We start from the raw sequence: 16,107 nt of genomic DNA on the forward strand, positions 1-16,107 counted from the left end.
TTCTGATTTTGATATAATTATCCAAGAGTTTAGTGAAACGAAGGTGCATGCCATAATTGTGTTTGGATTTTAAATTTTTGGTACTATTGTTCCAGTAGCTAAGGTGTATGGCATAATTTCAATTCAATTTTGAGATTATTTTCCGAGTAGCTAAAAGAAAACTAGGTTTATGTCATAATTTTGCTTGGATTTTCGATTTTGATATTATTGTGAAAGAGCTGAGTGAAATCTAGGTGCAAGCCATAGTTGTGCTTCAATTTTGATATTATTGTCAAAACGCTTAGTGAAAGCAAAGTGTATGCCATAATTGTGCTTCAATTTCGATATTATTGTCCAAGAACTGAGTGAAATCTAGGTGTAAGCCATAATTGTGCTTCAATTTTGATATTATTGTCTAAAAGCTTAGTGAAAGCTAAGTGTATGCCATAATTGTGCTTCAATTTCGATATTATTGTCCAAGAACTGAGGGAAATCTAGGTGCAAGCAATAATTGTGCTTCATTTTTGATATTATTGTCTAAAAGCTTAGTGAAAGCTAAGTGTATGCCATAATTGTGCTACAATTTTGATATTATTGTCCAAGAGCTAAGTGAAAGCTAAGTGTTTGCCATAATTGTACTTCAATTTTGAGTAGCTAAACGAAAAATAGGCGTATACCATAATTGTGCTTCAATTTTGATATTATTGTCCGAGTAGCTAAGAGAAAACTAGCTGTATAACATATTGGCCCTTCAATTTCCGATTTTGATATTGTTGTCCAAATAGCTTTAATTTAAAAAAAAACCAGTACCATCTAATCAGTTTTCCTATCTTTGGTTCCAAAATGTTTAAATGAACCAGTTGCGTATCTAAATTCAATGGTTCCCCCACCATTTTCTGATGCCCATACCGGTTTATTTTTGTATCCAAAACAGGCGGAGTGGTTGTTTGGGATACTACATTGTTTTTCTTCTGACGCGTTATCTTGTTTCCCCGATAGTTTCGCTTCTGTTTGTAGAAACAACTACCTCCCAGTTCTTCGAGATCTCACGTTTTGCGCTCGCCAAAACCATCTTCTTAATCACGGCTTACGGGTCATCTAAGGTCGTTCTTACAAACTCGCCAACAAAAGCTACCATACCGGGCTCGGGGAGTGGAAAGATTCCAACATATAGTTTTAACTTTTAAGAGTTGTCAGTTGCGTTGGAAACTACGTTTAACTTCGTCTGGGCTATCATGCTACGGCCAACGTTTTAAGTTACCAGACACGAAATCACGCTACCCCCTATTTTGCCCTTATCCGAACAGTCACGCGCTTCAAGATTTTAACTTGTCTACCGCGCCGGGGCCATATATATATATATATATATATATATATATATATATATATATATATATATATATATATATATATATATATATACAATGGAACGAGTATTCGAGTAACCTGAATTTCTTTGCTCATCAACTAAAGTTTCGTTACTAAAGTTCCCAGAAGTTTCGCTTGTTTGTTTATTCGATGCCTGTATTTTTATTACCTGAGAATTCAGCCAGGTCGTTCGTAGATTACCCGACTATTCGAGTAATGGAAGTAAACGGTAAAGTTTTCGAGGCGTTGAAGTACGCCGTAAACTTCAACTGAACTAGTAGAAAGAGTGGCTTGAATGGCCATAGCAGGAAACGCAGAAGAACGTTTTTTGAACTTAAAAAAAAGTTTTGTTTCGGTTTTTGCGGATGGGGGAGAATGAAGAAATGTTAGTCGTAAAAATCGTGTTGAACCAGACCTAAAAGAAGGGCGGCTTTGCCTCCACTCTCTGCCTTTCCTTCTTTCTCATTTCTGACCCGCCTCGAAAAACGATAAAACTATTTCCTGTAGTCGTAAATCTTTCTTCGTCTTGATTTGGGAAGTTGGGCTTCTTGTTGTTTTTTTCTTTCACGCGTTCCCTCTCTCTCTTTTTGGCCTTGTTTCTCGAAGAAGTAGGAGGCAGTCTAGTGACGGGGAAAACACTATCGCGTATCCAACACAGCGTAACTAACGTACTCGCCGAGATACAACACCCCTTTTAAACCATGGACCTGCTGCTCGCAACCTCCTCCTCGAATCGCCGCTATATGAACTTACCGATTTCCCAAGGCGTTGATTTGATGTGGTAGCAACAATATTACACTATGTATAGTCTTACCATTTTAGATATCTTTTTACGGAGGTTTTGATTGCATTTCTTTGATTCAATTCTTCAATTGCGTGCTTTGAATGTTCAACCGTCTCCTTGACCTGGTGCTGCACAAACTTATTGATTTTCTGAGCCCATGATTTGAAGCGGTAGCAAAAATATTACACTATGTTGTCTTACCATTTTAGAGGTTTTGATGTGTTTACAGAGGTTTTGATAGCGTGTCTTTAATCCAATTTTTAATTGCGTGCTTTGAATGTGAATAACATCCCAATCGATTTAACGTGAAATAAACTTACCAATTTCCCATGGCGTTGATTTGAAGTCGTATCAACAATATTACACTATGTATAGTATTACCATTTTAGATATGTTTTTACAGAGGTTTTGATTTGGTTTCTCTAATTCAAATTCATCAATTAGCATTTTCAGTTTACATACAGCGCACAACGCGGTAACATAAAGTGCTGAATTTTTAACTGCTAAGCCGATAATTTGCTATTATAAAGTGCGCGCTTAGCAGACGCAAATTCAGCACCTTATGAGGCTATCGTGTTGGTCACTACGTGGCTCTGTGCCGTGTTTGTCATTTAGTGTATTTTCCCAATAAAGAATACATTGGTCATCATAAAAGACTCATTACACTTAGGAATTTCTTAAATAGTTTTAATTTTATTTATTTTTCAAAAGTTATTATAATTAAGTTTCGGTACCTACATAAATGGATGTTCATTTTAAAAATTTAAAAATTCATTGCTCTAGCAATAAATTTATTATTTTATTGTTATCAGATCTCTTATAGGAAAAGTATCCATCAAAGATGTAAAATTGATACATGTACCTGGTTAGAGACACGAGCCACGTGCATTACTCTGGTTGACGGTATCTGGTTGAAATCGTTTTAGAAAATCACCGTATTAAGACTAATAACTATTATTTTAAACTTTCTCGTGTTTCAAGATAATAACATTAGGAGTATAGAGAGATGGGTACTTATTTCCAAGATATATATTATATACTTTTAATATCATTTAAGATTTTTTACTTAATGTTATTAAAAATATATATGGCCAGAAGAAAAAAACCAAGATTTTTTCGAACAAGCGCAATTTATTGACTATACCGTACAAGAACACTATTGTAAGAATAAAATACATTTCAACTGTCAAGAAATAGATTTATACTCTAGTTTCTCAGAAAATAACTTCTCGCGCAAGAATAGTTTTGATGGGGTTAATAGTTGTTTCATTTCGTTTGGAAAAAGCTACGGAGCTATAGAGGGACCCAAAGGGGGGGAAATAGTTTTTGATTGTTCACGGAATCCCTTAACCCCACCCCGTGCAGCTATCATCATTGGAAACACGTGTTCCGAGCCATTTGGACGCGCAAACTCCATCCATTTCGATATTAACTTGTTACTTTTCGTGTTCTATGGAACAAAAGATCGTCTATAATATCACCCAGGCCATTTATACTATTTAAAAATTACCGTTTACGTAAAAGTTTTAATTGACGTAATAAAGAAATCAGTTATCCAGCAAAGCGCTGGTATCGTCCATTATCCATCGCGAATAATAGCCGCCCTTTTCCCTTCGTTCAATTCCTACAATTGGTAACAAATAGCTCGAGAGGATGGAAAAAATTGAGCTTATGTCTTGACCCCCGATGGCCCTACGACGGCCTTTTCTATCAATGGTCTCTCTCTCCCTCCTCGTGGTAATACCCACTTACAGGCTACCACCGCCATCGGATACGATTGTAGCACCATCTAACCGTCGAAAGCTAGGGTCGAAATAACAGGCTTTCTCTATGGGATAATGCCGGGGCAAATCGCGGAAACCAATCATCTTGCGTTTATATTAATGAAAGGTTTTGGAGGTAGCTTTAACCACAGTTTTTTGGCCCGTCTCTCTCCCATCGAGGACGGTACGGTTCTCTGGGCTACTCCAGATGTTTCGTTCTTATTTATCTTCAATTCCGATTGCTTCATGATATCTCTTCCTCCGGCGACTCCTGTAAATGGTAGAAAGAATGATTAACGATTTATACACCACCGCCGTACCGTTTCTACGGGCTTTAGACCGGAATTACCGGACATTCTAGTCGAAGGAGACGGTGTAGATGGTTAATCAACTGTACCATCCACTCTCCCTTCGCCTTACACTATACGGTGATCGTAGTTACTTTTCTTTACGTCTAAACACCCTCGGGTCGATAGTGGCCTAAGGGTACTATTCCTTTCTAGCAATTTAAGAACACTATGTTTATCCGGGTATTCCGCGGGTTTGGCTGGTCATATACGCCCGTATCGGTAGTCATTCGCTTTAGTATTGATCATTTGGACTTTAATGAATTGATAAACAAGGCGGATGCAAATGCTTCAGTTCGGAAGCTGACGGTTGGCGCTGTCGAACGAATGAGGGTTGAAGCCCCTATCACTGCTTCTCTTATTAAGCCGCCACGGAATTAATTTTGGCTTGGCGCATTTGACTCAAAGATTAATGGTCTCTGTGGTTTTGGCGCTATAAGTGGAACCAACCGTCCGTTATGTTTTTAAAAGGTTTTTATCGCGGTTTCAAAATCTGTGTGGTTTATTGCTGTAAGAAATATTTAAGGTTTTTTTTCGGTGGCTCGCGTGTCTTGTACGGGTGAAAGGGAGTGTGTTAAAAATTTGGTTTCATAGAAACTTCAGATAGTGGTTTTTGGGGAAGGTTCACTTTTCTGACGTATTATTCATTATTTTTATTATTAATTAACCACCTTATCCCTATCTTAAGCATAAATTTCTAATTAATTTTGCTTTATTTTCGAAACTATTTTGATTAATTAAAACTTAATTATGGATCGATTTTTTTATATTCCTTCGTGGATTAAATGTGATATTAAAAATTACTCGCGTGCACGATGAAAATATATTATTAAACTTGCCATGTATTTAAGTATTTTCGTTACCACTATTTATTTAATTATAATAAATTAATTATATCGCGACAAAATAATTATTTTAAACGATTTTGTGTAATATACAAGAGAGCGTGACAGCTATTAAACGATTAAGCCGACTTAAAAAACCTACATATAAAAGATGGCCAAGTTCCAATTTTTATGAAAAATGGTATCTTGTTAATTTACGTTTTTGAACTTGCGCAGAGTTTGCAAGCTCTCCCTCCACTGGTTAAAGAGGTTTTCCTCAAGGCTGTTTGGTATCCCCTTTCCATAATAACTTGTGGAAGTTAACAGTAATAGTTAGTGTCGGTAACTTTTTGTCTCGCGTGGCACCCTGTTACGTATTGTAACCCGGTCATCTGATTTAAAGGCATTATAAGTCGCTAGTTGTCTTGGGCCTAACGTGGTGCCTTGGGTATTAGCCTCGCTGATAATTATTATTATTATTATCTTAAGGTACATGTATTATTTAATATTATTATTGAAATATTACAATTTGAAATTAATTCGAAAGATCAAGTAAATGTTTTACTACATTGTTTATTTTGTAAAGAAATTAGTCCTACGTAATTAGAGGTCGGCATTCAATTAACTTTTATCCATGGATAAAATAAGTTCGGCGATATTTAAATAATATTTATTTAAATAACCAATATTTGAATAATAATTGTAAAATGTTTAAATAATCAAAAGTGGATAAGCCTATTATTTAAACAAAACAAACAATTATTTAAATAAATACCATTTTAATTCAAATAAATTATTGGTTGCGTAAAAAACATAATTAAATAAGTGAAAATTATATTCTTTTTACAAACTTTTGTTAAATAAATCGAAAATTTTGTGGATAAACAATTCCGAGCACTATACGCAAGTAAAAAATGTCATCGACTACAGAAACAATTCTTTCAAAACAAAAAAATGTATCTATTATTTATCAAACATGCAACTAAATAACAAAAACATTGTAATAAAACAAAACGTATATTTTTTCGACGTTGAAGCGTATTATATATTTATAAATATATACTTGATACCCGGCTAATATTATTAATTCACGTTGAAATATGTAGCGCAATCAAGCCAGCCGATCCGCGATTTTGGTGCCTTGCCACTGAAATGAGATGTGTTTGAAGGTAACGTGGAAGGAGGAGGGTCCAAATCGAATAGAAACGCAAAGAGAGGAACACAGTTTCACCGAACCAGAACGATATTCCGCAACGGCCCTCTGTTCATCCCGCGTAGAATTCCCCCTCCTGTTGTTTTTCTAATGTCCAAAACTCGATTCTGCTGTAGCCCATTATTCCAAATGGTTTTGATATCGTAGACCCGACCCCCTCTTTAGAATTCTTTCTACTCTGGGCGTGGCTTCATTTACCCCCCCCCCCTTTTCGAGACCCCCTCCGGTTCAGTTTTTGATATTATGTTTCCACGTATAGCGATTTCCTTATCATTTGCGAAAATGACCCAACCTTATTTTTGGGGGGTTTAATAGCATTCGCTGAAAATTGCTTGATCGTTGTAGACTTTATTATAATTTGGTTTGATCAAAAATGGGATAGGAACCTTTTAAAATTCACTGGTATTCATTGTTTCGACTAAAATGGAAGCCTTTGTTGATTTATCCTTTTATTTTTCATATTTTCAGTGTTATTTGGAAATTTTAAAAGGCGGGTCCTTATTTACATATGAATAATGTGTGTAAACAACCGAACGTACTTTGAATTTTAATCACTAAAGATGGTTTTTGTAAAGAATATCGGTAACTGCTATATAATATTGTTTTGGTCCGTTGGTTAAAGACCATAGGGTTAGGTGTATTTTTGTCAATAAAATATTAATAGAAGAATTTTTGTTTAAAAAAATCTTTCGTTTTACTTGTAAATATACCTTTATTTTAGTAACATTTAAGTAATAATATTAAATGAATTAGACCTCTCTCTATATACTGCTGATCAGTGGCGTAAATACGCCAATGCAGCCAATGCAGTGCATTGGGGCCCACTCCAGTAATGGGGCACTTAAACATTTACTTACAATGTTAGTCGACTGTCCGATCGGCTGTCTAACGAAAGAACGCCATATACATGTATATTTTTGTAAAGAGTATTACCGTGATGTCATTATCACGATATTGGAAGCCAGTGGCGTAAATAGGGCAATGCACCCAATCGCGTAAATTGGAACGCACAAAAATTGCATTGGGGCCCAATTTTCCTAGCTACGCCACTGCTGCTGATGTTATTCGCAGGATCCTGCTGATTTTTCAAAATGATTTGTAAGAAAACATGGTACGACGGAAATACTATATTATAGTGATATTTTGCAAATATTACATCGGGAAAATTTAGTTTATAAATCGGTAACTAGTCATAAGAATTATAATTTTTGCATTTTACATTGCCAGGTATATCAAATTCTATAATAAACTACTGTTCCAATTCTTGAACAAAATCTAATATATATTACCGTTTGAACTGTTCCAATTCTTGAACAAAATCTATTATATACTACCGTTTGAACTGTTCCAATTCTTGAATAAAATCTATTATATACTACCGTTTAAACTGTTCCAATTCTTGAATAAAATCTATTATAAACTACCGTTTAAACTGTTCCAATTCTTGAACAAAATCTATTATAAACTACCGTTTGAACTGTTCCAATTCTTGAACAAAATCTATTATATACTACTGTTTGAACTGTTCCAATTCTTGAACAAAATCTATTATAAACTACTGTTTGAACTGTTCCCATTCTTGAACAATATCTATTTTAAACTTCTGTTAGGACTGTTCCAATTCTTGAACAAACTAAATTGACCTAAGTAGCGAGATTTGTTGCCGGTAAAATCACAGTCTAAAATTAAACTTGACCGTAGAAATATAAATTTAAAATAATAACTAATTTATAAAACCAGTGAACCTTCATGGAACAAGTAACGGTTCAATATGTTTCAATTCTGTTGATTGATTATCATTATTGGTATTAAAAAAAATTAAGTGAGCCGTGACGTCAGAGACGTTCAATATGCAGTAGCGCAGACGATTTATTGCTTAAAATAAATTTGCAGTTGAATGAGTGACCACGCCCTAGTCTTTCATTACGTAGCCGGCCACAGAAGAAAAAATATATAAACTATTTTTAAGTCACTCAGGATCCTCCTCCTCTTTTATTATTACCGAAATATTATTTCTTTTTTTAATTTGTAGAAAAAAAGTTATTGAATTCTCACGGTATTCTTAATAACAACCCGCCCATCTTTCTAAATTATTTTTTCTTCTAAAGATCACCTTCTTTATTTGGCATCCACGAATGATTTAATCGTGATTAAATCTTTATTATATTTGTAATAATTATTATATATTAAACCTCGTAATGGAATGCAGGCAGTGGCGGTTTAGGGAATTCGTTTAGTTGATTGTAATTAGTATTTGATTTTGTTAATATTAATATTGTTCATAATGTTCTTATTAATATCACCGCATATATATATTGTTAATATTAATTTTGTTAATAGTGTTCTTATTAATATTACCACATATATATTGTTAATATTAACATTCTTATTATTATTACCGCAGATATATATTGTTAATATTAATATTGTTAATAGTATTCTTATTAATATTCTCGCATATATATATTGTTAATATTAATATTGTTAATAATATTCTTATTAATATGGCCGCATATATATATATATATATATATAATATTAATATTACTATTAATCTTATTAATATTGCCACATATATATAGTTAATATTAATATTGGTAATAATATTCTTATTAATATTGCAGCATATTGTTAATGTTAATATTGTTAATAATCTTATTAATATTGCCGCATATATATATTATAAATATTACGTAAATAAGTTACGGTAATTGAAAGTAATCTATAGACAGGTTTTAAAAAAGCATTTATTTATATATATACATATTTGTATATTTTACTTGTTAGATACCGAAATATCGCTGTAAAAATTATCTAAATTTCCCAGAAATATACATTTTTAAAACTCATTTATTTCTGTCTTTTCTGATTACGTCAATTACCCTGTTAGTAACCTGATTACTAACTTTAAAATTAGGTAATATTAAAATATAAAACTACCAAAATAAGTCAAAAGTATTCAACAACGGAAACAATGATAATTGTTTGTGAAATAAAAAGTTTTGATGTTCAAGTAAAAATAAATTAAACATGGAACATTTTAAGAAAGTGAAAATGGTATTTACTTTTCACATTAATTTCGATCATAATTAAACACAATTTTAAGCCAAATTAATTAAATCCAACTCAAGATTTTAATCGAGATTGAAATATTTTAATCGAGATTGAAATCGACATGTTCGGAATCACAAATTATTTAAATCCAATAAATTTTCCAAACAAGTGAAAGTAAGACAAATAAGAAACGTAGCCTAAATTAATATTTAAGTCGTTATTATATATAATTTATATTAATATATTATATTATATTAAGTTGTAAATTAGGCGCTTATGTGAAAACGCGCGCGCACGGTCAATAAGGAAGAATATATATCATTTGGTATGATTAATATCACGGCTGTCGGTGTCTGTAGTGTGTTCTAATACTCGTCGAACGTAAAACAAACGTGTATTTATTAGTTCAGCTTAAATAGCTGGAACATTTTTTAGGTCCCTTGGCGTCAATTGATTGTATATCTCGTCGTACGTGACTCTATGCGAAACGTGGTTGTGTGTGTTGTATAACGGTAGGCAAACGAAGCGAAGTGTTATTTAAATTAATAGCACTCCTAACTGACGTGGCGTACACGCGGTACAGCTATCAAAGGAACGCCAGAAAAACTTCCGCGGAGTCGATTCGTACGTGTTTCTACGATTGGCTAGCTCGCAGTTCTATTCCACCTGTATTCCAAAGCCGCTAGTCCCAATTTTGTAGCTTTTATAAATTAATCAAAGCTGACGTATCAGCGTTTAATACTACAATCGTGCCGAGATGGTCCTCAGACTTAAAACGGCATATACCGCACCCGTCAGCCCGCCTTTGGAACGTAGTGTTCAGTGGCGATAGAATGACTTCGTGGAGGCTATACCGCAAAAACGTTTTATTTCAATAATTTAGCCGTATCGTTGAATCAGCTGTACGGATTAGAAGAACCATTTATTTCCCAAAAATTATCCCCCTGTCTTTTTGTCGCGCGCCAACATTTATTTCCTTCTTTAATTTTGTCCCCCGTTCACTACCACTAACACCATTTTGTCGGGTTAGTGGTGGAACGGATATTTCCCGTTATTAATAGATATTTCACCGAAGGTTTTGCCCTCGCGATTTCTTTCATTAAAATTTCAAGATAAACTATTTAACGAAATTGTTGCGTTTATTGATACACGATTGAACAAACTGTTCTTGACAGTGCCGTTTCTAACCCTTGACGAGGTAAGAAATCTAGAGTGACATCACATTTTTCGTTATATCAACGGAACGAACGGATTTGGAGTCATCCGCTCGAGTGTCTGAACAAATATTTGATGAGCGCCATGCGACATAAAAACGAGCATAGAAAAATTTCATTGTTTTTATCAAATTGAACTTCGGGTTATGTATAAAAATAAAAGTTTATAATATTCATCAAAGCCAATAAAATGAAACAAGTACCTTAATATACCTTCAATTCGTAGATGTATACGCTTCATCACTACTTCAAATCTACTCGAACTAACTGTAGAAACTGTAATAATTATCTTATTTATATATCATAGTTTTAGTACTTAGTTTTAATAAATCACTCTTCTCTTTCCAAAAGATGTTTTGAAAAGTCTGTGGGAGACTACCAAGGTACATTTGTCAAATATTTCTTATAACAATAAAAATTATCTTTTAATTAAAGAAACCCCACCGAGATTAAAAATAATTATTGTATTTAATAATTCCTACTCAAAATAAATATTCAATTTCTAAAATAAACAATAAGTTGTTCTATCGGGTTTTTCACCAGGTATATCATGAAAAACTGTTCTATCGGGTTTTGTGGGCCGGGAAAACTCAAAGCATATAGCCTCGTTGTCAAATCGTGGGCTGTCGATTGAGCTATGAAGTGCCGTGTTTTTTTGAACGGCATTCAATCAACAAACTTATAGCAAACAATTGAACACATTCACAAAATGTCGTTGTCTCGCCCTAGCCTACAACGATCATTCACTAGTGTTTATTATTCGAAAATTAAACGCGAAAATATAGAAATTGTGCAGGACTCAATTCAACGAATGAAATAACAGAATGGAATATTTCAGCTATATACGCTTCTGTCAATTTCACGCGAAAGTCTCGCCAAATGGTACAGAATCAGTTGTCGACAAAAAACCCTGACATTTCGCATGCCGTTTTCGTTATAAATAAACAAATTTAACATCATATACAGCTTCCATTGTAGCGGAAAATATGCCCGTAATCCGGTATATGTAAATATAAGAAAAAATAGTGATAGGTTGGGTTCGATCTAATATATGTAATAAATATATTTTCCGTGGAAGGTGATGGTTTGGCAACAAAGGGGCCGGCTTGTATGTCGCCACCTTCGAATACAGGCAGGGGGGGGGGGGTAATGCCGAAATAGAAGGGGGCATGAAGGGTTCTTGTATAACATTAAGAATATTCTCAAAACTGTAGCTTGCGGCAATAATTAACTGCTACGTACATTGGAAAAAATGCGTCTCTTACGCCATTCCCTGGAAAGGGTAAAATCGGTTACAAACACGAAGAGCTTCTCCTTTTTAACCTACACCCCAAAATATCGTGAACGAGAAACCCTCTATCAAGATGGTCGTTATCTAGTGCCATTTGTGGTTATCCAATATCTCAGACCAGAGCCCTTGTCCTTTGGAGGTGACAAAATGTTTGTCGTGTACTTGCGCGTGCTTTGTTTCAGGAACCCAGGTCCCCTTTGACGCGAAACAACCATATTATCCTTTTGTGTAATTTATTTAAGGTGAAACAACTGGTATACCTTAGTTTCAAGTCTCCAGGTCCCTTTAAGGTGAAACAACTATAGCATGGTATACCTTATTTCAGGTCTTCAGGTCCTTTTTAGGTGAAACAACTAGCATGGTGTACCTAATTTCAGGTCTTCAGGTCCCTTTGAGGTGAAACAACTAGCATAGTATACCTTAGTTTCAGGTCTGATAGATCCTTTGAGGTAAAACAACTAACATGGTATACCTTTGTCTCAGGCCTGAAAGATCCTTTGAGGTGGAACCACTAACATGGTATACCTTTGTGTCAGGCCTGAGAGATCCTTTGAGGTGAAAAACGTAACATGGTATATACCTTTGTCCCAGGCCTGATAGATCCTTTGAGGTGAAACAACTAACATAGTATACCTTAGTTACAGGTCTGATAGATCCTTTGAGGTGAAACAACTAACGTGGTATACCTTTGTGTCAGGCATGAGAGATCCTTTGAGGTGAAACCACTAACATGGTATACCTTTGTGTCAGGCCTGAGATATACTTTGAGGTGAAACCACTAACATGGAATACCTTTGTGTCAGGCCTGAGAGATCCTTTGAGGTGAAACAACTAACATGGTATGCCTTTGTGTCAGGCCTGAGAGATCCTTTGAGGTGAAACAACTAACATGGTATACCTTTGTGTCAGGCCTGAGAGATCCTTTGAGGTGAAACAACTAACATGGTATACCTTTATTTCAAGTGCTCATGCCCCTTTGAGGTGAAACAACTTACACGGTATCTTATCAATCTTGTTACAAACATCCACCTTGTGGACGTTTGCCCACAGTGGAAGCTCCTTCCATTCGTCGTCTCTTTATTCGTTTTTATTCATCCCACCCCCTCCCCCCCCTCTACCTGCCTTTAATTCTCTCTCTCTCTCTCTCTCTCTCTCTCTCTCTCTCTCTCTCTCTCTCTCTCTCTCTCTCTCTCTCTCTCTCTCTCTCTCTCTCTCTCTCTCTCTCTCTCTCTCTCTCTCTCTCTCTCCCAAGTCTCTTTTTTTAACATTTTTATTTTTTGGGCAAAACTGATGAAGCTTGGTACTCATTGCTAAAGCATGACCAGCATACGAAATTAACGTTTCGTTATTACCACCGCGAGCCGCTAGTACCTGGCTGGCAGGGTTGGCTGGCTGGCTAGCGCTCTCTCTCTCTCTCTCTCTCTCTCTCTCTCTCTCTCTCTCTCTCTCTCTCTCTCTCTCTCTCCTTTTTCATATACATATACATATATATTTTTTATTAAACTCGCGGATAATGGGCTTCGTAGTTGAAGTTGGGGGGATGAAATAAAAATATTATATGTACGTAGAAATGTATATAAGGCAGGACGGTTGCCTCATTAGGCCTCTTGTCGTGGTTCGCGGCAGAACAGACGGGGAACAGTCCATGCCCCGGACGGGTGGGGGGTTTCCCCCCTAAATTCGCTTATAAAACTTTACCTTCGGGACTTTTTCATCCAGCGTGTGAGAACTGCGCCGGGGCAGGTCCTATACTTTTTGACGAACCCGCCGTAATCCTCCAACCATTATCCACTTCTTTCATAATAATGCATTCAGTCTTAGTTGGATCAACTTACTCAAGGTCAAATTCTCTATAAGGAATTTTTATTTTAATGCGCCTATACTCAAGAATGTAGTTAATAATTCGTGAATTAATGTTCAATGTTTAATATTCCGTGAATTAATGTTAAAATGTTTAATATAACACGAATTGATACTGAAATATTTAATATAACATAAATTAATGCTGAGATATTTAATATAACACTAATTAATGTTAAATATTTAATATAACATGAATTAATTCTGAAATATTTAATATAACACGAATTAATGCTGAAATGTATAATATAACACGAATTAATGCTGAAATATTTAATATAACACGAATTAATGCTGAAATATTTAATATAACACGAATTAATGCTGAAATATTTAACATAACACGAATTAATGCTGAAATATTTAATATAACATGAATTAATGCTGAAATATTTAATATAACACGAATTAATACTGAAATATTTAATATAACACGAATTAATGCTGAAATATTTAATATAACACGAATTAATACTGAAATATTTAATATAACACGAATTAATGCTGACATATTTAATATAACACTAATTAATGCTGAAATATTTAATATAACATGAATTAATGCTGAAATATTTAATATAACACGAATTAATACTGAAATATTTAATATAACATGAATTAATGCTGAAATATTTAATATAACACGAATTAATACTGAAATATTTAATATAACATGAATTAATGCTGAAATATTTAATATAACACGAATTAATGCTGAAATGTATAATATAACACGAATTAATGCTGAAATATTTAATATAACACGAATTAATGCTGAAATATTTAATATAACACGAATTAATGCTGAAATATTTAACATAACAAGAATTAATGCTGAAATATTTAATATAACACGAATTATTGCTGAAATATTTAATATAACACGAATTAATGCTGAAATATTTATTATAACACGAATTAATGCTGACATATTTAATATAGCACTAATTAATGCTGAAATATTTATTATAACACGAATTAATGCTGACATATTTAATATAGCACTAATTAATGCTGAAATATTTATTATAACACGAATTAATGCTGACATATTTAATATAACACTAATTAATACTGAAATATTTAATATAACATGAATTAATGCTGAAATATTTAATATAACACGAATTAATACTGAAATATTTAATATAACATGAATTAATGCTGAAATATTTAATATAACACGAATTAATACTGAAATATTTAATATAACATGAATTAATGCTGAAATATTTAATATAACACGAATTAATGCTGAAATGTATAATATAACACGAATTAATGCTGAAATATTTAATATAACACGAATTAATGCTGAAATATTTAATATAACACGAATTAATGCTGAAATATTTAACATAACACGAATTAATGCTGAAATATTTAATATAACACGAATTATTGCTGAAATATTTAATATAACACGAATTAATGCTGAAATATTTATTATAACACGAATTAATGCTGACATATTTAATATAGCACTAATTAATGCTGAAATATTTATTATAACACGAATTAATGCTGACATATGTAATATAGCACTAATTAATGCTGAAATATTTATTATAACACGAATTAATGCTGACATATTTAATATAACACTAATTAATACTGAAATATTTAATATAACATGAATTAATGCTGAAATATTTAATATAACACGAATTAATACTGAAATATTTAATATAACATGAATTAATGCTGAAATATTTAATATAACACGAATTAATGCTGAAATATTTAATATAACACGAATTAATGCTGACATATTTAATATAACACTAATTAATGCTGAAATATTTAATATAACATGAATTAATGCTGAAATATTTAATATAACACGAATTAATACTGAAATATTTAATATAACATGAATTAATGCTGAAATATTTAATATAACACGAATTAATACTGAAATATTTAATATAACACGAATTAATGCTGAAATATTTAACATAACACGAATTAATGCTGAAATATTTATTATAACACGAATTAATGCTGACATATTTAATATAGCACTAATTAATGCTGAAATATTTATTATAACACGAATTAATGCTGACATATTTAATATAGCACTAATTAATGCTGAAATATTTAATATAACACGAATTAATGCTGAAATATTTAATATAACACGAATTAATTCTGAAATATTTAATATAACACGAATTAATGCTGAAATGTATAATATAACACAAATTAATGCTGAAATATTTAATATAACATGAATTAATGCTGAAATATTTAATATAACACGAATTAATGCTGAAATATTTAATATAACACGAATTAATGTTGAAATATTTAATATAACACGAATTAATGCTGAAATATTTAATATTCCGTTAATTATTGTTAAAATATTTAATATTCTGTAATTTATTAAAGATATTTAAAGTAA

Source organism: Leiobunum rupestre, chromosome 5 (assembly GCF_980474605.1).
Source record: "Leiobunum rupestre chromosome 5, qqLeiRupe1.1.hap1, whole genome shotgun sequence".
Classification (NCBI taxonomy): Eukaryota; Metazoa; Arthropoda; class Arachnida; order Opiliones; family Sclerosomatidae; genus Leiobunum; species Leiobunum rupestre.